Raw genomic sequence first — 26,277 nt, 5'->3', positions numbered from 1 at the left:
CGAATGGGAGCGCATTAAATTCGTAGAGGCCGTCAGGGGTTACGAATGCTGTCTTTTCACGGTCCCGCTCATCCGCCTCTATTTGCCAATAACCACTCTTGAGATCCAGGGAGGAGAAAAACTTTGCACATCTGAGCCGATCTAAAGTATCGTCGATGCGCGGCAGGGGGTATACATCCCGCTTAGTTACGCTGTTCAATTTACGGTAGTCAACGCAGAATCGAAGTGTGTTATCTTTTTTCTTAACGAGCACTACGGGAGACGCCCATGGACTGCTGGAAGGCTGAATAACGTCATCTGAAAGCATCTCCTCTACTTGCTTCTTGATGATCTCTCTTTCTTTGGGTGAAACTCGATACGGGTGCTGGCATACTGGTCTTGTGGCGTCCTCTGTTATGATTCTGTGCTTTGCAACAGACGTGCGCCGTACCTTAGATGAAGTAGAGAAGCAGTCAGAAAAATCCTTTATCAGGTCATGTATCTGTTTCTTTTCGGCTTCTGGGAGTCTTGGGTTGACGGTAATTGATCTGTCGACACTGCAGGTTCCTGGCAGAGCAGTTGACGTTGTCGTTAGGCTGCATAATTCGGTCGCTACACAGAACTCGTGGAAAAAAGCAATAGCTGTTCCTTGTGCGATGTGTTGGAATTCACTTCCGAAATTCGTAAGTGCGACATTTGCACGGCCATTGCTTAAGTGCACAAGACCCCGAGCCACGCAAATACCTTTGTTCAAAAAGAGCTCTATGTTTCCATCCGCTATGCCTTCGCGGTCGCAAAATATCTCATTCTCCACAAGAACCATTATACTGCAGCGTGGCGGCACAGTTACATCATCATCAACGACGCGGAGTGCAGCAAGACGTCGCTCCTCCGATTCTTCCACAGGTATAGCTTGTTTTGTCGAGAAAGACACACTGGACCGACGTAGGTTAATTATGGCGCCGTTAGCTTGTAGAAAATCCATTCCCAATATAAGTTCCCGTGAACATTCTGGGAGTACAATAAAGTCAGAAACATAAGTGAAGCCTTTTATCGTAAGTCTTGCGGTGCATCTGCCAAGGGGCGTGATAAGATGACCGCCTGCCGTACGTATCTGCGGTCCAGTCCACTGCGTCACAACTTTTTTCAGGTTCTTCGCCATCTTGAAGCTTATTACCGAATAATCAGCGCCGGTGTCGACTAAGGCATTCAGCTCGCATCCGTCTATTATCAACCGCAAATCTGATGTAATCGTTTCGTTCCTGCACCTGTTTACTGGAATTATCTCGTCATCGTGCTGGAACCGTGTTGGAGGATCTTCGAAACTCTGGTTATCAGCGGCCTCACCTCCACAGGTCGCTTGCTTCAGTTTTCCTGGTGTGGGCTTGGTGAACGACGCCTAGACAATCTTGGAGACGCGCGTGGGCTAGGCGATCGGTAGCGCATGGGCGACGGTGACCGTGATTCATGTTGGCGAGGAGTAACGGGGCTTTGGCGCGTGGACAAGTATTCTTCGATCTCTACTGGCCGTTCACCGTTCCGCGGGCATGGTGCACTTAAGGGAAAACCTCTTAATCCAGCTTGACGGTACGGGCAGAACCTATACAGGTGACCCGCTTCTCCGCAGTGAAAACATAGAGGCCTGCGCTCCTGGTCACGCCAGACGTCACTTTTCCGGGGCCTTTGTTCCACAAAACGAGGTGCACTACGTGCTGGAGGCGGATAGGCAGCCGGTGGTTCCAGCAGACGAGGTGCACTGCGTACTGTCGGCGGGTAGGGAATGGTCGTGGCAACTGCTCCACTACTGTGTACCGCAGGTTGCCTGAGTACGTCGGCGTACGTTGGGGTGCGCCGCATCGGCTGTGGCTCACGTTCTGGACTCCGTATGACCTGCCTCAGTTCGTCCCTGACAACGTCGACGATAGATAGTGCAGTTGGTGTCTGAGGTGTTTTCAACTTGTTGAGCTCTTCTCTGATCACTGACCGGATGAGCTCCCGCAGGGCTTCAAGGTCATTCGGCACGCCTCCAGAGAAGACATGGGCAGGTGCACAGCTTGCCTCCCGGCTGTATTGCCGAGCCCGCTGTTCCAGCGTCTTTTCGATGGTCGTTGCTTCGGCTCTGAATTCTGCGACGGTCCGCGGTGGGTTGCGGACGAGAACTGCGAAGAGTTCTTGCTTTACCCCACGCATGAGATGGCGGAGCTTCTTATCTTCACTCATGGTGGGATCAGCACGCTTGAACAGGCGGGACATGTCCTCGATGTACATCGCCACGTTCTCGTTTGTGAGCTGGTTCCTAGCCTGAAGGGCAATTTCCGCCTTTTCTTTGCGATCCGTGCTGGCGTATGTTGCTAGCAGTTGTCGTCGAAATTCCTCCCAAGAGGACAAAGAGGGTTCGTGGTTCTCATACCACGTTTTTGCGAAGTCCTCCAAAGCGAAATATACGTTACGGAGCTTCTGTCTCTCATTCCATTCATTAAAGCTTGCCACTCTCTCGAACAGTTCCAACCAGTCTTCCACGTCTTCGAACAAGTCGCCATGGAATGTTGGCGGCTTGCGAGGTTGGCTTACGACCAGCTGTGCCGGTGTTACCTGGCTAGTCATTGTGGCGGCGTCCGTTGTCCGAGTTTCCCTTGGCGTGAAGAGAAGAGGGCCGAATTCGGGCGAGTCACCTCGAAGACGGCGGCTGGTCCGCTGGTGCACAGGTGTCAGTTCCACGGGATGGACTCGCTGGTGGTCGGGGCTGCGCTGACTTTCGTTCGTGGGGCTTCGACTCATACCCCGCACCTCCACCAGAAATGTAACGATGTTGAGGAACACAGGTTAAGAAAACAACAATATTTAATAAGGGCGAACCTGTGCCCACCACTAAAAGTCACTGCGGTCGAGAAGAATGCCCGACAGTCGCGTTCTGAAACTGGCGTTCCACCGTCTTCTTCTTTGTTCTCGAGTCCTGCCTCGTGCGCGTGGCGCATACGAGCCCGGTCCAACCGGGTGCTCGTGCCACGAAGAACGCTGCCTGTTGTTGCTGAACAACACCACGGTACGGCGTGCACAGTGTCCAATACGAAGGGCGCGCAACTTGAATGTGGCCAAGTTGTCGCGGCAATATATATATATATATCAAAATTAGAAGAAAAGTGTACGATCATTGCATTCTACCGGTGCTAACATATAGAGCAGTAACTTGGAGGTTACCAAAGAAGCTCGAGAACAAGACCCGCACAAAGAGCGATAGAACGAAAAATGTTAGGCCTAACGTTAAGAAACAGGAAAAGAGCGGTGCGGATCAGAGAACCAACGGGAATAGCCGATATTCTAGTTGACATTAAGAGGACAAAATGGAGCTGGGCAGGCCATGTGATGCGTAGGATGGATTACCGGTGGACCATTAGAGTTACAGAATGGGTGCCAAGAGAAGGGAAGCGCAGTCGAGGACGGTAGAAAACTAGGTGAAGTGAAGAAGTTCGGAAATATGCAGGCCCAAGTTGGAATCAGCTGGCGCAAGACGGGTAATTGGAGATCGCAAGGAGAGGCCTTCGTTCTGCAGAGGACATAAATATAGGCTGCTGCTGATGATGATATATCTCGTGTGCCTTTCCTGTCTTTGCCGCTGCGCAGCCGCTATACTTCCTAGTCACGAACGACATGCTCATCATTAGCGTGACGTAGCATTCGTGACAGGAAAGTAGCGAGCGCAGAGTTTTCTTCAAGTGAGGAAACGCAAGCAAGACGGATGCTATTTCTTGTTTGTGGACAAGATAAGCCCTAAAGGGTGTACATTTTTTTTTTTAGATAGTAGGGATTTATCCCCAGATCTAGGGTCTGTGCAACAAAAAAGAGGCATTTAGCGACTGTGAATATTCTACAGAGTTTTAAAAGGCGGCGAAATTCCGCTTGGACGTACTTTATCACAGATTCATACACCGGGGGCCGTATTCCCGCATAGAAACCATTTCAGTTGCCATCACTTTTTCCCTTCATCATCGGCTATCGCTGTTATCGTTGGGATCGGCCCAATCGCGCGATCGCGGTGTTATAAGAAAATGAAGATTGTGTCGTTGCAAAATACATTTTCCGCAATACCAGCTATACCTATACTATATGTTGCTTCGGTAACTGGTCGGACACTGTCGTTCATGGTAATCTACATCTGTATATTTTGCGCCGTCGAATAAAAAACGTTAATTTTCATGCCAAAAAACGTGGTCTCATTATGAGGCACGGCGTAGTAGGGAACTCTGTGGAAATTGAGCGCCTGAGTCTCTTTAACGTGACCCAGTGCATGGTACACGAAGCTTGGATCGGTTACTTTTGCTGTACCAAAAGCGTCAGTCTTGCATGGTAATCAAAAAAAAAAAAAGGCACACCGACTTGGCGACGTCACTTTTCGTTTCCTGTACTAGCTCTCCTGACCTCGCGGATTTTGACAGTTTGTGCGCTATTGGTTAACAGCTTATCGCTAAACAATGGTCAATTGCTTTCTTAAGAAATCAGGGGTTCAATCTAGCGAGAGAGAGAACGAAATAATTTTATTCTTTCCATAGGTTAGGTCACTGCGCTTTAGAGGGAGGGCCTGTTAGTACAAGGCTTCAGTGGGCGTACCCGCGTTCGAGAATACTTTGCTTTCCACCGAGCAACACGAATTTTTAGCCCCGCGCTTTGACAACCTAGAAACGTGCGTACGGCGTGCCGGAAACAACCGATTCCCGGGGACGCTCAGCTGGGAACTGCTCAAGCGGAATACGAATCGGCATGCGCATTGTTAAGTCGACGAAGTCCCACTGACTGTCGCAAAAACATGAAGCGCTGCGGTCTGCAGGGGCGCGCACGAAGACAAGTCAAGCGTACAGTTTTTATGCTCGCATCACATACTGAACAGCAAGTTTTCCTCGTACGCAGTGATGCACGCATACACTGCTCAGTGATTACACTTGCACTCTTCCTTCAACCTTTTTCAAGTTGAATCGGAAGCACACGAATACGTGTAATTATCTCTGATATGAATTCAAATATGAGAGCGAACTGCACGAAGTGGACGCCTTTCCGCTTTATCGCGCCGTGCTTCATTTCTCGAGCGTCACCTAGGCCTGCTACGTCACAGGAGGGTGGCACTGCGAGCCGCGCTTCGCAATGTTGCGTGTGTAGTCAGCTAAATTCAACACATATTTCGAGGTCTATTTCGGTTCACGTGGCCGTTTTAAAATTGTGAAACACGAAACTGGACTCTCGTGACAATTTTCTTCAACTTTCCAATATAAACGTGTGCCGTAAAGCTTGTAATCGAGAAGTTAATTATCGTATTTTATTTATTGAATTGATTGCTTTGTTGTTTTTTTGTCAATGATGTTTTTGTCAATGGGAAAGGGTTCGGCGTCGACGTGCCGATTCTAGCGTGAAGGCTTCCGAAGTCCAGGCGAAACGTCAGCGAAGAGCCGCGGATCCCAAGTTGAGCCAACGCGATGTTGAGGCCAAACGTCAGCGTCGTCTTGCCCTCCAGGAACCCGAACACGGTGGTGCACGCCTCGACAACGCTATAACACCAACATCCCCGGTGCGACGGCCAGGTTTCAACTCGAGTTGTACAACCGGAACTTCGGAGCCAGCTGCAGTGCGTGTGACCGGTTGTGTTTCGAGCACAACGTGGAACTCGTCAGTGCACTTCGTTCGGTGGAACACCGAAGAAACACACGACAAACTTCGCTTATCCCCATTTCCTCGAAAAGGGGAGGGGCTACTATTTTTTCATATATAATTGGCTGACAAGTGGAAATGGTTTCGGTGGGGCTGAGCAAGCACAAAGTAGATAACCGGATGACGAGGGTGCATGGTGCCGGCTTCTGCGATTGGCCCGCTTCCTCTTGCTTAGCTTGCGGTAACTGGTCGAAGATCACGGCGGCGTGCAACGTAAGGTTAAAAATGGCGCTAAAACGGATCGTCGGCGAAGAAGAATTGGCAGAGCGTTACCTTATACATGCTGAAAGGGCTCGACAATGTTATACTGCCACGCATAAATTTTTATTATATGCAAATAAATCCATTCTCCCCGACAGCTCCCAGTAGCCAGATTGATCGTTGGCTGACATCTATTCCTTTCGGAGCGGGGCAGTCTCCGGCTATTCCCTAAGAAATTCAGTTGTTTTGTGCCGCATAATAATGCATATTTATTGGGTACTGGTCACTTTGATGGGGTGAGCTTTCGTGGTTTTGTGACGTCGCGTGACAGCCAGGCAAAGTGGGCCACAGCCCGAAAAAAATTTCGTCCAATCGCGGAAGGCTAATGGTGAGAAAGGCGCGGAATTGGAAAGATTTGTTTTTCTTTTGTTCGATATAATCATTCATAATCAGTGTGTACACGTCATTTCAGATGGGGAGTTATCGCGGCTTTCGTGACGTAGCGTTACAAACAGGCGAATTGGGGTTGGGCCGAAAAATATTTGACCAATCGTGGAGGGCGGATTGCAGAAGGGGAATGTAAACAGTTTGGAATAGATTTACGTTATGGCGCCCCAAGAGTGCAGAGAGGCACAGGTCCACTGGGGCTCATTGGAGGTACTGCTTCAGTATGTCATCGTAACCCTTCTATATGTAGTCGGTCCACTATAGGGACACATGCGAGATGGGCCTCTGTTCTGCGCATTCCGGTAGATCATCTAGTCGTCAAGCTCGTCGTCAACGCTATAGGAATGTAGAGTTGTTGAAAATACTGTATAGGCCAGCTGCGGAATCCGCTAGATTCTACTGCCGCGAGAACGCCGCCTCCGAGGTCTGCAACAACCATGCCCTGAACTTTCGTTGCGTTGTGTTTACTGCCATAGCTGTGTGAGACACAAAGCTTAGGTGACTTCCTTAACCATTGTAGTAAAGCGCACCTAATTACCAGTAATAATAGCCTATAGGTAACGAATGAAACGTACATACACAGGCGAATGAAATTCACCCAGTACTATAATTTCCTCATAACCAAAGAAAGCAGGATTTTTGCGCCCTGTATTCTATGATACATACTCTGATGCGACTGTATCGCTGAGCGCAAGATGTGTTTCAAAACGGCACCCTTCCGCTGCCTGCGAGATGAGCATTAAAAAAAAAAAAGCTTTCTTGCCAGTTGCGCACTGAATGATACAGTAATTGGTGCATACAGCAGATGGTGCGACCTAATGCAAATGTTTATAATTATGCAACATTAAAGCACCCCTCACCAGGCCGTGTCGGAAATTTTGGCCGCACACTAGAAGTTGCATATAGCGCCGTCTGGCGAGTGTTTTACCTCTTTAATATTTAAACGAGATTTAGTAGCAACCAAGGTAAAATGAAATGAAATGTTAAAAGCTGATGGTGAGAGGAGGTGAGCTACTCTTCCCGCAGCAGACGCGCATCTCTCATTGCCTCAAAAAGTACCCGCATGTCACATTCCCCCTTCCCGGCCATTACAGGAGCCGATGGTCCGCGTAGCTTTGTAAGCGCCGCCTACTTTTTTTACAGCGAAGCTGTATATATGGCTAGTCGAAACCAAAATTCGTCCGTCCAATGTGCGAAGAAACTATCATCATCAGTAATAGCTCAGGCGTCGTCGTCTTCTTCCACAGTAGGACCGCTCATCATTCCAGTGTAGAATTTCACTTCTCTTCTGTCGTCGCAATGGGGAAACCGCGTTTATGGGGGTACGAGACATTGCTTAAGGGGGTATGAGCCATTCATTGTCTTACGTGACGGACAGATTTCGTTTTCAAGCTATATATGTAATTTTGAAAAATCGCAAGCGACGATGGCGACAACGGTGGACTGCGGGCATACGGTCAGTGACGCAGTTTTCTCCGTCGCTGCCGAACCTGTGTCTAACTCGATGAAGAAACGAGAAGACGTAACCAATAATTGAGAAAGACTTCAACGTGCCGCCGGGATTAACCCAGTGATAAACACCGGGGCCGCACGTTTCAGCTTCGCTGGTTAACTATCTGTACGAAGTGCTTGGGCGGTGATTTCTTTTTTTCTCCCTTCGTGCGTCTTTGTTACTTTTATTTTCTTTTGCGCGATGTTTTGCTTAACCCTTTACCTTCGAAGCCCACTGGCTGCACTCGTCCTAGCTGTCAGTACTGGTGTCGATAAGGACGAGCTGTACTCGTCCAGCCCACTAGTTTCCGTGGCTTTGCGCTAGCCGAAGACGAGTGTCGCGCTCGTCAACACAGTTCGTCTCGTGCATTTTATTCTCGGCACTTCGAATTTTTGTATAGTTCTCATCTGTTGATAAATATACTCGAACCTTAAACGTGAGCTGAGGGAAAGTGTCCTTTTCAAAGCCGATGTGTTTCAATAGTATTTCGGGTGAACATATGAGACCGCACGTGTAATTTATCTCACAGGGAAGCTGCTAGTATACCTCCACACCCCAGTGCATTTGTTGTGTCCGTGGGCAAAAATGTGCGCCGATCCCGGAGGTAGTACAATACCGAGTCCACCGACGCCGATCTGAAGCAGGCTTCAAGCACTCTACCCCTAATAATAATAATAATAATAATAATAATAATAATAATAATAATAATAATAATAATAATAATAATAATAATAATAATAATAATAATAAATGAAATGAATAAATCAAGGTGCAATGTTTCAAGTCAGTGGGTGTACTGGAGTGGTTCGTGAACAGCTCATGGACTCACGACTCACGAGCAGGAGGCATTGCCATATACGGAAAAGACCAAATGTATGTACAACCATACATCCTTGACTCGCAAGTGGAGAATGCCACTGACTAGGGGGATGTCTGTTCCTTGCAAAGAAAGCTCGGAATTGTGATATCCACTGTGTATATATTTCCAGGCACAACCAAGTGTACCACAGTAATCGTCCAGAAGTTGATGAGCGCGCACTTTGCATGGGTTAGCTGTGATGACACCATCCCTGTGATCATCGTTCGATACTTCAAAACCAGACAAGAAATGGTTCACTCAGTTTGTGCTAGAATAGTTTGGTTTGAAGGGCCACACCAATCCAATCAACTACTCAAAAACGTTCGTGTTAGATTGAACTTCGGCCAAGATTCTGTCTCAGGTTATAACCGAACCAATCAGTGCATATCACAGTAATCACACAGTTATCGTCGCTACCATTACGAACTGATGAAAACAAATACATGTACCTTTTGTCTAACCCTGTGTGATGTGCTACGGCTTCGCCGGTCATCCACCTTCAGGCAGTGGAACGGCTCCTCAAATTTTGGAGAAAGCCCGCGGGGCAGAAACAAAGGAGTTGCCTGATTGTTTCGACCTCGCCGCACGCTGAGCAGGCCGGAGATGGAGCCAGGCCTTTGCTGTACTTGAGTAGAACTTGTTGCTGGGCGAATTGGTTGAGATCTGAGGAATACATGGTTGCGCTAACAGGAAAACAAAGACTTAGAAAAGTAGGAAACGATAGGTTGGGCGCTGAAATCAGCGCCCGACCTATCGTTTCCTACTTTTCTGTCTTTGTTTTCCTGTTAGCGCAACCATGTATTCCTTTGCTGTACCTCCAGGACGTCGTTTACAAGCAGCCGATCCGGAGCCGCAGCAGGAGAGACCGCTCCTGCCTTGTGAGGCGGCGATCAGGAAGGGGACGGTGGGGGGAGGTGTGGAGGGTCGACTGCTGGCAACCTGTTGATCCGGGTGGAGCGCCGTAAGGTGCCTCTCCAACGTGTGCGTTGCATATATAATAGGTGCAATTAGGTGCAACGCACATAGCGGTGCTGACGGGTACAGTGGCGTGGTGTGCTGCCTTTGCCACGGCGCCAGCCTCCTCGTTGCCATGGGCACCGACGTGAGAGCTAGGGGAGCCACTGGTGCGACGGCTTCAAGCATTGCCACGTTTCTGTTAATAGAGTGTCATAAAAAAGTTGTCGCAGTTTCACCTGAAAGGCGAAGCATCAATTGCGATAGCAAACTTGTAGAGAGCTATACGGAGTAATGATATTAGCTTTATCAGCTGTATAAACTTGGACGTGCAGCAGCATCGGCAACACGCAGAATTGAATTGAATTATGGGGTTTTACGTGCCAAAACCAGTTCTGATTATGAGGCACGCCGTAGTAGGGGACTCCGGAAATTTGGACCACCTGGGGTTCTTTAACGTGCACCTAAATCTAAGTACACGGGTGTTTTCGCATTTCGCCCCCATCGAAATGCGGCCGCCGTGGCCGGGATTCGATCCCGCGACCTCGTGCTCAGCAGCCTAACACCATAGCCACTGAGCAACCACGGCGGGTGGCAACACGCAGAACTGTTGTCGACGCCATCGGCGTTTTGCCCGCGTTCGCTCAAAATGCGTGCGGCGTTGGTGACTGTTGCCGGAGCCTCTGATATAAATAGGCACTTGGTGCCGCAGCTAAACGTCGCCTCCCTTCCCTCCCCCTCCCCCACGGCCTCTCGCGCGTCGGAAGAAGGCGCGTTTGCGCTACATATAAGGTGATTGTGAAGGAGAACAGAGACGCCTACTTCTGCAGCCCTTAAGCGAGCACGGCGCAGAACGCGCGTTTGTTCTCCGCCGTGCGTTCACTCCCCGTGAAAGACGCGCCTCTCGCGCCCTTTCACTCGCACATACAGCGTTCAGCGCGCGGCGACGATTTCTTCTCCAAATGACGTCATACGGAACCTCACGGCGACGGCGACGCCGACGGCAGAAATCTCCTTTTGAGTGTCCATATAATTGCTATCGCAATAAAAATCGCAGTTTCACCTGAAAGGCGAAGCATCAATTGCGATAGCAAATTTGTAGAGAGCTATACGGAGTAAATGATATTAGCTTTATCAGCTGTATAAACTTGGACCTTAAGCAGCACCGGCAACACGCAGAACTGTTGTCGACGCCGTCGGCATTTTGCCCGCGTTCGCTCAATATGCGTGCGGCGTTGGTGACTGTTGCCGGAGCCTCTGATATAAATAGGCACTTGGTGCCGCAGCTAAACGTCGCCTCCCTTTCCTCCCCCTCCCGCCCCTCCCCCACGGCCTCTCGCGCGTCGGAATTAGGCGCGTTTGCTCTACATTTATGGTGATTGTAAAGGAGGAAAGAGACGCCTACTTCTGCAGCCCTTAAGCGAGCACGGCGTAGAACGCGCGTTTGTTCTCCGCCGTGCGTTCACTCCCCGTGAAAGCGCGCGCCCCTCGCGCCCTTTCACTCGCACATACAGCGTTCGGCGGCGCGCGGCGACGATTTCATCTCCATTGGCGTCATACGGAACCTCACGGCGACGGCGACGGCGACGCCGACGGCAGAAATCTGCTTTTGAGTGTTCATATAATTGCTATCGCAGTAAAATGGCAAGAGCGAGGAATCTCTTGTAATGAGTACGCCACCGGTTTGGAAGAACCAATACGAAGAAGAAATCGGGGGGAAAATGTGCGTACCTATACTTTTGAGAAACGAAACATTGTTCACAATATTATCGTATTGTTGTACATTAGTTGTCTCCAACAAGAACGCAGTCATGATTAAGTAAAAAGAAACATGCTTAATGTTGATCTTGTTAGGAATGCTACTTAAGCTTAGCAATATCGCAAGCGTTAAAGAAAATGTTGATCGAAATAGAGAAAATTACTTAGAGCAGGTGAGGGGGTTCCTTGTTATGGCTTCCAAGCAGTGTTGCACTTAAGATTTTGGCTCCAAAGCAGTGGGCGCGGTAACGCTAATTCGTTTCATCTCTTTTTTTGCTAACACCATAATCTCTGGCAGGTCATAACACCTGTCAGATTTGTATGCCTTCGTTGTTGCTGACCTAAATGGTTGCGGCGCACACCCACAGTGGGGGACTGGTGTACAAGAACAAGGGAATTAACGATTTCAACACTGGATCTTAGAAAGTAGGGTTTTGTGAGAGGGAAAAAAAACTACCTATAGATAAAAAGAAATAAATGAATAAAAAACTATGGTGGGGAAGGGGACAATCAGTCTGGCATGATGATTGGTTAGATTCAATCAGATCATTTTGGATTGCCAAGCAAGTATTTCTGTGACTGAAATCAATAACGCAGGCTCCAAAAGATACAATCACATGCTCCGATAATCTAGGCCAATATTGCGAAGTGGTAATTTCCAGTAGTCTTTCTTATTGCAGAAAAACGCCTACAAGACAACAAGAAATGGTCTGTTATCTCTGCTTCGCCACAGAACGAGCATAATGGTAAGGGGACCAGACCAGTCGAAGTTTAACGTAGGTATACGGTAGCGCAGCCTCGTGATGGCCACGTCAATTTTCCGTGTGTGGCAAAAATTTCTGTTCCAAGGGTATAGAAGATGTCTGTAATCCATAGAGTTAGTTAGAGCAGAGCCTGACACTGCCTGCATATTGACACTCCTGCGAAATCTAGCAGCAGTGACATCAGTAGTCAAAGGACAATACGGAAAAGTGGTCAACTTACCAATGTCTGGGCTAGAGAACCTACAATTTTATTTATAATAATTCCGTTATGGTCAGGCACCCAAAATAAACGCACACTTTTCAAGTAACCACGTACCAATGAACGAAGCGTCCTCATTACGCGAGAGTCACAAGAAGCAGTGAGGGATGAGCACAATGATAATGAATCAGTGACTGTCATGGTTGACGTAATAGATGGGTTAATTTACGTAGAGCCAGCACCACCACCATGAATTTGGCTAAAAAGGTGAGTATAAAATCTGGCAGCCCAAGAGAAAATCTGCAATCAAGAATAGAGGAAAATATACCAACACCTGACTTTTCTTCACATTGCGAAGCATCTGTCGCAATAACGATGTTTGTTTGTAGGCTCTGCAGATGATCTTGTAATAGACCGTCTAGAATACTATGTGCAAGTAATTTTTCACTATTAGGAAAGATGTCATCGAATTCAATATCAGTGGTAACAGATATGTCGGGAATCGGAAGTACATCGCAGTACATTGTGAATGCCCATTTTCAGGAGTCTCTCGGTGGATATGTATCTCGGCAGGTGGAGTGCCGCCTTGTAGGTTTGTCTTATGAGGCAGTTTACCTTTTCCTTCTCCGCTTTGTACAGGTTGAGATATGGGAGGGAGTACACGAAACGGCTGAGCACGAAAGCCTGGATTAGACGCCTAAGATCCGCTTCCTTCATCCCAAAGTGTTTGTTGGCGATGCATCGGATCAAACGGTTGGTTTGGTTCACGCATGCCGTAAGTTTGTTGATAGTCACTGTATTTTTGCCGTTGCTTCGTAGGTGCATACCTGGTATCCGGATCGTTTGGACCTCGGGAACTAGTGTGTCGTCCACATATATTTCTATCGGGACTGAAGTTTTTGTTTGGCCTCGTGGATTGTATCTCATGACGATAAGTTCCAATTTTTGCGGAGAGCACGATAATCCTATCTTTCTGGCGTGTTCTGAGACTACGTCTCCTCCAGTTTGAAGTAGGTGCTCGATCTCTCCGTCGTTTCCCTTGGTTACCCAGAGTGTAAAGTCGTTTGCTTATAAGGATTGCGATAGGTTTGGTATTCCTTCGAGTAGCTCTGCCATGGGTATGAGCGTGACATTGAAAAGGAGCGGTGAGAGTACCGATCCTTGCGGCGTTCCCCTGCTTCCCAGTGTGAAGGGGTCGGATGTGAGTGGCTCGAAACCTATCTCCGCCGCCCTAGCGGATAGGAAGGCTTTGACGTAGGTGTGGGTTCGCTCGCCTACTCCTAGATTTGAAAGAGCTTCCGTGATAGCCTCGTGCTTCACTTTGTCGAATGCTTTGGTTAAATATTTGGACAAAATAAGCCGTGCAGCCCTTCTTTGTAACTTTTCGAGTTCGTTTATTAGACCCACTTGGAACGGATGCCATACAGTGCTTGCGTAATCTAACGTTGGCCTCACATAGGCTATAAAAGCGGTTAATTTGACTCATTGAGGCGGAATTGCTTCAACTTTCTCCGCAGAAGCCAATTTTTTTTCGGCAGTGCTCGTGATACTTGTGATATGCGTTTTCCAGCTTAGGTTCTTGGTGATAGTTATCCCTAGGTATTTCAGTGTATCAACTGTAGCGAGTATTCGGGAATTCACAAAGTATTTGTTATCCAGCACATTCTTTATCTTGTTCGATACCGGAAGACAACTGTTTTTTGCTCGTTTATCTTCATTTTCCACTTTTCACCCCATATTTCAATGGCTGCAAGAGCGTCGCTCAGCGAGTTTTGATCATTGACTTCGTTAATTTCCGGTAAAGTAAACAATCATCTGCGTTCAAACTAACGGTGATGTCTTCACTAATACCGGTACAGACGGACGTTTCGCCTAGGCATATACAGCTTCACTGAAAAAAAAAACTAATTGTAGAGTGGACATGATGTCCTGATGGTGAAGCTGGCTACCGCCATCTTACCAGGGGAATCAATTAACGTTTTCATTTGGCGGAGAACAGGAAGTGTTTTCGTTTCACTACAGGCCCACCGAGAAGCATCTGTAGATGGCAAAATTGGCTTGTGGAAGTTATTGGGGAGACGGAGTGATCAAAACTAGCGTCATTTCCTTCTTTTGATCACTCTTTCTCCAATAACTTTCGGAAGGCCAATTTTTCCCTATACAGATGCTTCTCGATGTGCCTGTCTCTGTCGCTGGTTTTAGGTTGAAGCTTGAAGGTCTTGGAGACTTGTATGAGAGATCAGGGTGTCACTACTCAGCCTATGGTAATATTTTAGTCCGGATATAACATTCTATTATTTTACAACTAATCTAAAATTTACATTGACAGATGAAGAGCAGTTGAACTGCGATTGTTGCCCGTGTAGTTAAGCACGCTTTCAAGGGCGAAGTAAGGGCAGCTAGGCGCTGGCTTCACCTCTGCTGGTATGAATGAATCTGCGAGGGCTGCCACTCCAGAATTTCTTTTAACAGCGGAGCAGCTTAAGCTTGAGTTTCAGCCGATGCATCCGATGTCTCAGCTTGAGTTTCAGCCTTGAGTTTCGGCCGTGACTGCAGCCGATGCCTCTGGCGGAGGCTCGGCAAGTTTCTACCAGAGAACTGGACGCTCGTCGAGTAGCGTCGGAAGTTGCTGCCTCTTCTCGCCTCGCAACGCTTCAATATAACATAACTTCCTGTTGTAGACCTGTGTTTATTTGTGTTTTACGCAATTGCATCACGTGCAACACATGTACATGTAACACTCGTAACACTCGGTGTAACTAACTCAGCTTCTTTGTTCGACCATATTCAAGGAGTGGAAGGGCGGTGATCTTCGATAACCTCCTTGGTCCCTACACGCTGTTAAGAATGACCAACATTCAGCGCTTCTAGCATTGTCGGCTGCCGTTTTGTCACTCAGCGTCGACGCGGAGACAGCAAAAACCGCCAAGGACTAAACAAGATCGCGGCGCCGGCGTTCTGTTCGCATCGACGCGTAGCGACGCGACGCCACTGTAAGCACAAAATTTGTTTCAGTCTTTATGCAGTTGCCGTGCGTACTTCCACCAACAGATTCATATCAGTGAGATCATTTGCTATGTGATTCACATAGCACGGGAAAGCAACTATAGCTAAAGCTCCTTGTTGCTCATTGATTAGTAGGTCTTCGATCTCTTTCCAGAATGGCACCGACCTTGGTGATGTAAAAAAAAACGCACTCTGTAAAAGTGAGCGTGTTGATTCTGCTTTATCACCAAGGTCGCACACATTTAGAGCACAATATCGGCGTCATGGCAAATACAACATGGTAAAAGAAGCTACCACTTGGCTTGCAACATAAGGACTCTGTATTCTGCGAAGGTTCTACGCAGACGGACGCCGCTGTGGAACACTATGAATCAAGGCAAACATTTCTTGAGGGTCGTCCGAATCGCAACGCATACAAAGCGGCCAACGAAAAGCTGTCTGACGAATTCACTTGCGGATGCAGCAGCTGCGGACGCTGAACTAAAGCTCTCTATTACTGATGTAATAGAGAGCTCCACAAAAAAACGCGCAACGAAGAAGCTTGTGTGTGGGCTTCTCCTGCGTGAGCAGCATGGGTGCCAAGAAAGGACTTTAAATTATGTAAACAGCAGCGTAAGTGGATCCAGTACGGCGTAGCACATGCAGGGCGCTTTTAGCGGCCAGAGTCCAGATACCACACAGAGAATCACGCGCATTGATTCTAGCAAATACGCTGCCTGCTAGAGTCAATGCTTGACTATACGGTCATCGGCTTTGCTAGCCCTAACATTCACTCCTTGACATAATGGAACACTACGGTATGGCGTCGTGCCCGTGGGTCTACCGGGCAGCAAAGGCCACTCCGTGTCTGTGCCATCCAGGGGCGACGAAGGTTCGCCCTGTGCTCTCGGCGAGCCTGAATTTGATAGGCGCGGTTACCGTCCTCGATGCCTGCACAGGCAGAGGTTGTCGTCGCCCCTGCGCACAGCAGTGCAATTCTTCTGAAATCACTGAGTGGCGCTTCTAACTCTCAAGAAATGCGACAACGCGCAGCTTATGAACGCGGCAATTATACCAAAATTAATTAAAGCGTTTTTTTTTAATTCTCTATGTCACTGCGGCATCGGCATGGTACTCCTCCATAGGATCACATATTCGCGCTTGTAAACATAAGAAAGTACGGAGTGCGTATTAACGCTGCTATCAATAGAAACCCAGGTGACAAACATGCGATATGAATCGTCTGTGGAGTCATCAAATGTTTCTACAATCTTGTTTTGGTTTCTTGAAAATTTAGCCATTCGAAATTACACCCTGAATTGCTTGCGGGAACTTACCGTTCACGCTGGACTGCGAAATCCCCTGTAAAACCAAAAGAGTAAATTTAATATTCCTTTACTAAGAGATAACATATGTAGTCGGTTGCAGTTGAGTTGTGTTTAGTTATTTATTTACGCAAATTTTGGAGAAGCTTCTTTTCTCAAAATAGCACATAAAGCAATAAATTTCCTACGGTGAGAACCCCCTCCCCGTTGTATTTGTATTACAAACTCGCCTACATTGCAAACCCTTTATCTGAACCGCTGTGATCAGCAACCACAGAGATTACACCTCATTCGGAATTCCCGCCTCCATTGACTCTTTCTCTTTTTTTCAACGTGTTAATGTTGTGGCTTTTCCTTTGTCCTAACGTATTGATATACTGGCCGTGTTGACCCTCGCGGTCAGGGTTATATGCTGCATAAATATGTATACACGAAATGACTTGTACGCACTCTCCCTTTCCTGTGTGATGGTTGAATGTGTCGCGCATATGGACTAGGCTGTCAGTGCTAGTGCTCATATAACGATACTATTTGCGCGTTGGTGAGTTTTGTTTGTGGCTGGTGCGTGCTGATATCTTTTTCTTTGTTTTTTATTGTTTTTGCGTGAGTAATCTATTTGGGATATCGGAGCCATAGAGTGACCTACACTTCTCATTTTATACATTCACACTAAATAAATAAGAAATTCTGGCAGAAGTCAAGTATTACTGTCGGCGTAAATGCGATTAGTATTCGATATGGGTATTCTAAGCTTGCATGGAATATGAATCTAACTATACACACTAACTCGACACTATATTCTACACACTAACTATATTCGTGTTCGAAAGGCAACAATTCGGTATTTTCTAATATTTGAAACTAACCAAATATTTCGCATCAACTGACTGTTAAATTCATGTTACTGTGCTCCATCTACTAAACAGAGTATCTCAAATTATCAGAAGTGAAACAACGACAAAATTCTTTGAAACAATTCAGAAACAAAATGTATGTTTGTTTTTTTTTGTTCTTTATCGATTTGGCGGTGGAAGGCTGACAATCTGTGAGTATTCCTTGTAGTCTGTTATGTAATGTTTTTGCAGACTGGTCATGCAGCTTTCTATTCTTTACGGTACTACGGTACGACCAGAAAATGATTTCTCTCTCTCTCTTTGCAATGGGTCCTCTGACATGTGTTTACAGCGCACAAGTCCTCCAGCAGCTGATCGCAGTGAATCTTTAAATTCGCTATAGTTAACATAGTTGCTGACATGCTTTTCTACCAAATTAATTTGTCGCATGACTTCAAAAATTATTGGAAGATGGTCGCTATTTGTTGCCGAGGGGATAGCAGACCAGGAGAATATTACACAACCCGAACTGGAAGAACACCGAACTCGATTTGCCGGATACATAAGTTGGGTTTCTCGAATTTACACAATTAAGATTATTTGACGAAACCCAATTCAACAATATTTTACCCCAAGAGTCGGACCGATAACCCCATGATACGTGGTGAGAATTAAAATCACCAGCAATGATTAGATCATTTCTGCAGGCTGCAAGCGCGGCATCAAGAGAACCTGTATTGAGAACTCCTGTAGGGAAATAAACTTTGACTACCGAAAATAGGGCGTATCCAGGAAGCGTTAAATCCAATGCTAGAATCTCAATTTCAGCAGAGAATGACTGGTGATTAATCTTAGCTCTATGACAAATTTTTGTTGAGATGAAAAATGCTAATCCCCCTCTACGAGAAGTACGATCTAGACGAAAACTGCGATAATTCTTTAAACGAAAACTCTTTTCTGTGGATAACCAAGTTTCTTCTGAATAATAAAGTCAGGAGAAAGTTCTTCACACAGATATAACAGATCAGCGGCAGCAGCAAAAATGGAACGACAGTTCCACTGCAGCACTTTCAAACTTCCTATGTTGACGATATTCCAGCAGTATTTACTGCCGTCTGTAGAATGTTATCCTTTAGAAAATCATCCTTTGTTAAGCTGTCATTTTGACTTTGTAGCTTTTAGTTTATGTACGGTAGTTGCTCTTGGGGAGTATGGAGAAGCACGACGTTTACACGTTCGAGCATCCAAATCCATGTTATCAGTGGTATCTGAACCGGGCTCGTGACTGTTAAAGCCCTCAGGTTCGACAAGAGTTGCGGGAACTGCGGTGTCATCTGTACTGCGAGGCGAGGCCTCTGCCGATAGGTGTTTCTTTATATTTTCATGAGAAACTGTGATTCCAGAAGGAACACTTGGACGCGCAGTAACATGCAAAAGTTGCGACAACTGAGAAGTGAAAGCTTGTCCAATGGTCTCTGAAAGGTTCGTAAATAAACTGTCAAGGGCTTTTGCCATAGTTTTCTCTACAGCTGCAGCTACAACATCACCAAGAGATACATCCATAGCTTTGGAGTGACGAGCAGCAGCTTCAGCATAACCACATGATTTCTCTAATGCAAGGGCACGAGCTTCACGACGCGAACACAGTTTTCGTTCTATAATTCGTATAATTTCAAGCTCTTGGTCTCTCGCAGGGCATTTCGTACAGTCCGCAGGGTGGGAACCTTCACACAAACAGCATCGTTCGCTCTGAGAGGAACACGTTTTTCCATTGTGGCCTTCTCCGCAAATCCGGCACCGAACGTCTGACCTACAATCCTTAATACTGTGGCCATGTCGCCAACACTGAACGTATTGCACTGGGCGGGGAGAAAGTGCTTCCACCCTGTATAATAAGGGCCACGCCTTGATCTCTGTCAGCCTAGTTGTGCCTGCAAAGGTGACAATGACCGACTTTGTGGGGACTCTGATTTTCTGAAACGCGTGAACATCGGCAGACTGAGACGGCACCTGCCAGGGAGAAGATCTGCAGGACCTCGGAAGCACACAGACTCGCGTCGACTACACGAACTAGCCCCTTAGCGCAAGGTAGATGAGGAGGAATAAAAGGCCTCACCGGGTGATTCGCGAACATTTGACACTTCAGAAGGTCGGAGACACAGGTCTGGTCCGGCGAACAGCATAGAATGCCCCCTCGGCCAAATTGTCGAACATCGGCTATGCATTGGAACGGCGGGGTTGCTTTCCGCAGGTCTTCTTGAATCGCTTTTTATTTTTTCACGTCGATGAATCCCTCATTGGTCGGCACTAGGGCCACTGGAACGCTGTGAACGCAACTGCACAAGAAAGCCTCTATAGGAATGTCATTAGTGGGAAGCGAAGCCGTCCAGAGGAAAGACCTCTGGCCGGGAGAAGAAAGAGACATTAGGAACTCACAATCAGATTAATTGCACAATAAGAGGAAAGTACTAAACAAAGGTAATGAAAAATAAACCGCCCGATACTTGACCAATTCCCCGCAACACGACTCGAGATCGAGCGAGACAACCGGCCCCCTAGATCTCGATCAGCGCCCGACCTATCGCTTCCTACTTTTCTGTCCTTGTTTTCCAGTTAGCGCCACCGTGTATTCCTTTGCTGTACCTCCGGGATGTCGTCCAGGAGCAGCCGATCCGGAGCCGCAGCAGGAGAGACCACTCCTGCCTTGTGAGGCCGCGATCAGGAAGGGGACGGTGGGGGGAAGTGTGGAGGGTGGACTGCTGGCAACCTGTTGATCCTTGTGAAGCGCCGTAAGGTGCCTCTCCAACGTGTGCGTTGCATATATAATAGGTGCAATTAGGTGCAACGCACATAGCGGTGCTGACGGGTACAGTGGCGTGGTGTGCTGCCTTTGCCACGACGCCAGCGTCCTCGTTGCCATGGCCACTGACGTGAGAGCTAGGGGAGCAACTGCAGCGACAGCTTCAAGCAATGCCACGTTTCTGTTAATAGAGTGTCATAAAGATGGCGAAAGCGAGGAATCTCTTGTAATGAGTAAGCCACCGGTTTGGAAGAACCAATACGAAAAAGTAATCGGGAAAAAAATGTGCGTACCTATACTTTTGGGAAACGACACATTGTTCACAATATTATCGTATTGTTGTACATTAGTTGTCTCCAACAAGAACGCAGTCATGATTAAGTAAAAAGAAACATGCTTAATGTTGAACTTGTTACGAATGCAACTCAAGCTTAGCAATTGCCGCAAGCGCTAATGAAATTTTAATCGAAATAGAGAATATTACTTAGAGCAGGTGAGGGGGTTCCTTTTTATAGCTTCCAAGCATTGTTGCACTAAAGAATTTGGCTGCGAAGCTGTAGCTATCATAACGCTAGTTGGTTTCATTCCGTTGGTTTCATTCCTTTTGATAACACCATAATCTGAGGCAGGTCGAACACCTGTCAGATTTGTATGTCTTCGTTGTTTACAGACAGACAGTTTATTTTCGCATTCAGTTCTTACAAAAGCAAAATGCCAGGACTGGAGCAAAAAGCTGCCTTCCAGCAGCTTTTGTACTGAATGGTTGCGGCGCACACCCAGTGGGGGATTGGTCGTGAAGCGGATGGTTCTAATTGGTGTACAAATTTAAACAAGGGAATTAACGATTTCAACGCTGGAGCTTAGAAAGTAGGGTTTTGTGAGAGGCAAAAAAACTACCAGTAGGTAAAAAAATGAATGAACAAAAAACTATGGTGGGAGGGGAACAATCAGTCTGGCATGATCATTGATTAGATTCAATCAGATCGTTTTGGATTGCCAAGCAAGTATTTCTGCGGCTGAAATCAATAATGCCGGCTCCAAAAGATACGATCACAGGCTCCAATAATCTAGGTCAATATTGCGAAGCGGTAAGTTCCAGTAGTTATTCTTATTGCACAAAAACGCCTACAAGACAACAAGAAATGGTATGTTATCTCCGCTTCGCCACAGATCGAGCATAATGGTAAGGGGCCAGACCAGACCTGTGTAAGTAGAAGTTTAACCTAGGTATACGGCAGGCCTTGAAAGACATGAGCAGGAGAAAAACTGCTGGAGAAGATGGAATAACCGTCGATTTAATCAAGGATGGAGGAGATATCATACTTGAAAAGCTTGCGGCCCTTTATACGCAGTGCCTCACGACTTCAAGTGTACCAGGAGGCTGGAAGAACGCCAACATTATACTCATCCATAAGAAGGGGGGCGTTAAAGCCTGACAACCTGTGAGTATTTCTTGTAGTCTGTCGTGTAATGTTTTTGCAGACTGGTCATGCAGCTTTTTTTATTCTTTACGGTACGACCAGAAAATGATTTCTCTCTCTCTCTTTTTGCAGCGGGTCCTCTGACATGTGTTTACAGCATACAAGTCCTTCAGCAGCATTTTCTTTTGTGCACAACAAAGTTCTTATCCCTTTTTTGGCAACCATTTATTTAACGTAATTTTAAAGCTCTGTTACATACAGCAGCCATTCATTCTTGGTTTTCAATGGCAATTCGCAATATCGTGTATAAAACTGATTATTTGTCTCTGATAGCAAGGTGATTTCTTTTTTTAATTGGTCAGTACAGACGTGGTACCTAGTTATGCAGTGAATATGGATATGCCACCTCGAAAACGCGTCTTGCATGAGGCGTGTACTGCAGGCTCTAGAGCGCATCACTCTTAGCATTACCGTATATGCTCACCTAAACACAATAACTTTATTTCCTCAGGACACCCTGCGCTATCCAGCGGTGCCGCCGCGAAGACCGCGCGTTGTGTGTGTTTGAAGCTACATTCAGAGAAGACTTTATGAATATATATATACGCGGGTTTGAGTCCACCCAGCACTGGATGAATTCTAAACGATTTCTTTTTGTCATTGAAGAGCTGCACATACACAGTGGCACATTGCCAGTAACCCAACACAGAAACAAAAAGGTAGATATGTACCGTAAATGGGGTGAAGTTTCCCAAGAATGCTAATCGCAATAAAATATACCAACCCACAAAATGACCTCTCACGCCACCAGAAGCTGGGCTGATCTTTCAGGGTATGTATAGGCCCTCTTTTTCCGCAAGGCAATAAGGCTCAGACACAATGACAATGTCGAGGAATACGGCTGGTAGGTGAATGCCATCACCGAGGCCCCGGTGACCGAGGTGTTCGAACCCAATCGGTACTAAACCAAAAACCGGAGGTGAAAAATTATCTTCAGCTTAACCGGAACCGACCCGAACCAATTTTTTCCGCCATCTTGGAACTATACCCGAACCGCAACCTTTTGTAGGAACCGTTCCGAACTGATTGCACCAAAGGTTCATCCCAGTCGCTGCGTTGACGAGAGCGGGCGGCGCCTTTTGCGTCAATTCGGCGCAGCAGTGCACGGAGCGTTGCCTCGGGAATAGACACGTGGCCGACCACAGTGATCTTATATTGTCTCGCGGAACTGTACGCATGGAAGGCTAAATAGCGCACTACAGTCAGTGCACACTATATAGAAAGAGTGTCGCTTACGCTACGTTGTCGTGGAAGATACGAGTACAGCTTGCGCTCTTACAATCCGAAGCCATGATGTGTGCAGCTTGTGTGTAAAGTCGTACTTTACGAATTCTCTGACGCAATTTATTTGAAAAAGTTGAATTAGTTGACTAAGGCACTTGGGCTTGTCGGAGGGCCTAGAGGAATGAGCATGTATGCTGCACTACCGCACGCGCGTGTGTGCGCACGTAACGTACGACGCTTGGGGTGGTGGTGCTCGTCGTCTAACGACGGTCACGTGTTTGTCTGACATCGGCAACAGCTGCGCTGTACATCCACTTTCACACGGTGGAATGAAGGCGGAGTTTATTAGAGCGAAAGCTCTACTACGCCGTGTCTCGCAAGTGCTCAAGGTCGTCGCGAGCCGCCGGAGCGCAAATTTGGCAGGTGTGACGCCACGCCACGTGATCCGCTGCGGAGAGGCGTCGCCGCTGTGCTCCCTCGGAGCCTCGCCGCTGCGGTACCGCGTGACTAGGCGAGTGTTTAACGGCTGCTTCGCCGGTGCTTGGTCGCTCAGACTCGCCGTGGATGGCGCGCCGGTTGGGCCGTCTGTGCGTGCGCTTCAGCGCAAGTGACAGGCTGAATCCAATCATCCAGTAGATATAGCTAGACGGCAGGCTGCGAAATCTCAAGCAAAGGCAAAGTTCGCTGCTGAAGCACCGGAGCAAAGGGAGGCGCAGATTAGCAAAACCAAGCCAAACAGATCTTTCGCTCGTGATAACTAGGTTTACAAGAGGTTTAAACCTCAGCCAATTGTTGTTTCTTTTTTTACTTTCTCCATCATTCTATCGAATAGCTTAGCTTTTACTTTGCAAAGCATGTGAAATCCATCCGATTCCTCGGACAACGTGTCGGAAAGATATAGTGTTCTGCCTGCTTAAACCAGCTCTAAACATGGAACCCTGATGGAAAATTGCTGGTTGCATTGTTGGTACGACGCTTAGGAGAGCTTTTACGCCGATGTGTTTTTCGCTTTCAAGTCAAGGAGCCAAGCGTTGTGAGACACACGTAAGCAAGTAGTGGGAAAGTTACTCTCAAGCTTTAATGAGCAGTCATTTTCACGTTCTCGATGCCCACGACAGGATTCTTGAGATTGCACCACGGGAAGGCCCCGATGAAGAAGAAGCGCCTTCGTAATCTTCCCGTATGAAAGTGGCTGCCCTGTCAGCGATCATGTGCACCGGGACGTTCAGGTTGGCCGTCGCGATGGTGGGCATCACGGAAGCGTCCACCACACGAAGGCCCTCCACTCCGCCGCGTACCCTGCACCGAGAGCGCAGAAATGAGCGACACTCAGGCTCGCGGCATGCGGCGAGGAGCAATTGGCATACAGAAGTGGCCATAACGGGATGATAACAGGAAAAGATGATTCACGGGAAGAAGGAGACTTGAAGTATAATCAACAGGTCCTCGAACGATGGGAGGCAACGTTTCGTCGAGTCGCCTTGTCGAAACCTGATTGGCTTTAATGTTATGACGTCCCCTGCTCGACCACTGTAGATCAAAGGCGGAGTAGGTGGTATACGGAGTTATTGTTTGATTCGTGGGATTGAATGTCCCAAATAAACTCTAGCCCTTTGAGCCCTGATTTTTTTTATTTTCGTTGCAGATTTTTTTCAATTCATTTTTTTTCTTGTTTAGGACATAATAACATCACCAAAAAATTTCAACTTCATAACGTCAGTACTTACAAAGTTACAAGTATAGTGTCAAAACCGTACATCAGGGCTCAATGGTTACAAAGTGAAAGATGTAGCAGCTTTATTCAAAAGGACATAGGGCAATTCAAAATGGTCAAAGTAATCAAAGAGATATCTTATACACGCATATGGAAAGCCCTGAAGCAATTTCGCGACTTTGTTAGGCACAAGTGAACCTTGCATTTGTCGCACATGATCCGGGTTCTTCCTGTGTAGCGTTCCATCTTGCACCTTCTTTCTCTCGTGTCGTCATGAAGTGGGATATGTACGAGCTGGTCAAACCTTACATCCTGGACAGGTCTGTTTTCTGCCATTCTTGGGTGATTCGAAGCCTGCAATGGTGAGAGTGAAGGCCTTCCCCTCTTGGGTGCCACAGGTTTCGACCCAGCTGCTGTCAGTGCCTCAATGACTCTTAGAGTGAAGTCAAGGAGATCAAGCTGTTTACGGAGGCTCTGTTTGTCTGCGTCACGCCTATACTCAAGCCAAGCGTTCACCACTGCGAGGTTCATAAAATGAAACGTCATTCTCAAGGTCCACTTCCGTGAGCGAATGGTAGTCCGATAAAGAGAAATCAAGAAGTCTACATTATCGACCCCAGCCATGCTGCGGGGTTGTATGCGTTAATGACTGCTGGTCGCTTCACATCGACAAAACCCTTTTCCGCTTTGTTCCAACGACGAACACCATCTTCCTCTTCGATAGCAATAAAATTGGATGCAAGGGTCACAATCATATTGTCCATCCACCTTGTTATGGCTATATTTCCATCAGCACTCACAACGCACTCTGAAGAACCGCGGCCACTTTTCTTCAATTCCTTTTCAGTCTTCAAAGGGCACTTTTCACACCTGTTTGATCTTACAGTGCCGGCAGCAAATATTTTTTCACACATCTTACGGAGCAGTGGCAGGGACGTAAAATAGTTGTCGAAAAAAAGCTTGTGTCCTACACCAGAGGGAATTCGGTCAGCTAAATGCAAAACTATTGCGCCTGTAACACCATACTGCTGTTTGACGTGGTCATCGATCTTTGTTGTGGACCCCTGATAGGGTAGAAAGTCCTATACAGGGCCAGATTCGCCGCAGAGCATAAATATTTTGATGCCCCATGGGTGCGGCTTTCCTTTGACATACTGTTTCATGTCAAGGGGCCCTTCGAAGGGCACCATCTGCTCATTTATGCAGAGGCGCTCATCTGCTACGAGTGATTTACACTTCCTTTGGAAAACATCAAGCAGTGGCCTCACTTTCCAGAGACGGTTGGTAGAGTCAGGGCAATTCACGTCTGCAATGTGCAGGTTATTGCGCAACTTTTCGAAGCGGTTGCGCGGCATTCCTGCAGATGTCACGATCGCCGCTGACGCCGAGTTGCGCGAGCGCGCTGTTGAGGCCAAATGTTCGCGAAGAGCCGCCGACCCTCGAGATCGCATTTCATGTTCGGCTTCCAATAAAGTCTGAGCCTCGGGTAGTGGAGAACACCCTGTGGTGACCGGACCCGCGGCCATAGCGCACGGCAGTGAAGACACAGTAGCTGCTGTGAGGGGCGT

The 26,277-nt window shown here is 47.3% G+C and overlaps 1 long non-coding RNA gene across 1 annotated transcript; it reads right to left on the bottom strand.

Moving 5' to 3' along the window:
• Nucleotides 1-24,767: 24,767 nt before the first annotated feature.
• LOC125940419 (uncharacterized) lies at nucleotides 24,768-25,616 on the bottom strand. Its single transcript, XR_007463642.1, has 2 exons — nucleotides 25,142-25,616; nucleotides 24,768-25,091 (listed from the first exon to the last, which is right to left on the bottom strand). It is a non-coding gene; the product is annotated as an uncharacterized LOC125940419 (long non-coding RNA).
• Nucleotides 25,617-26,277: the final 661 nt, after the last annotated feature.

The sequence above is a fragment of the Dermacentor silvarum genome, chromosome 9 (genome assembly GCF_013339745.2).
Source record: "Dermacentor silvarum isolate Dsil-2018 chromosome 9, BIME_Dsil_1.4, whole genome shotgun sequence".
NCBI lineage: Eukaryota > Metazoa > Arthropoda > Arachnida > Ixodida > Ixodidae > Dermacentor > Dermacentor silvarum.
Note: the sequence above shows the minus strand (reverse complement) of the source record. Positions and strands in the feature narration are given on the sequence as shown.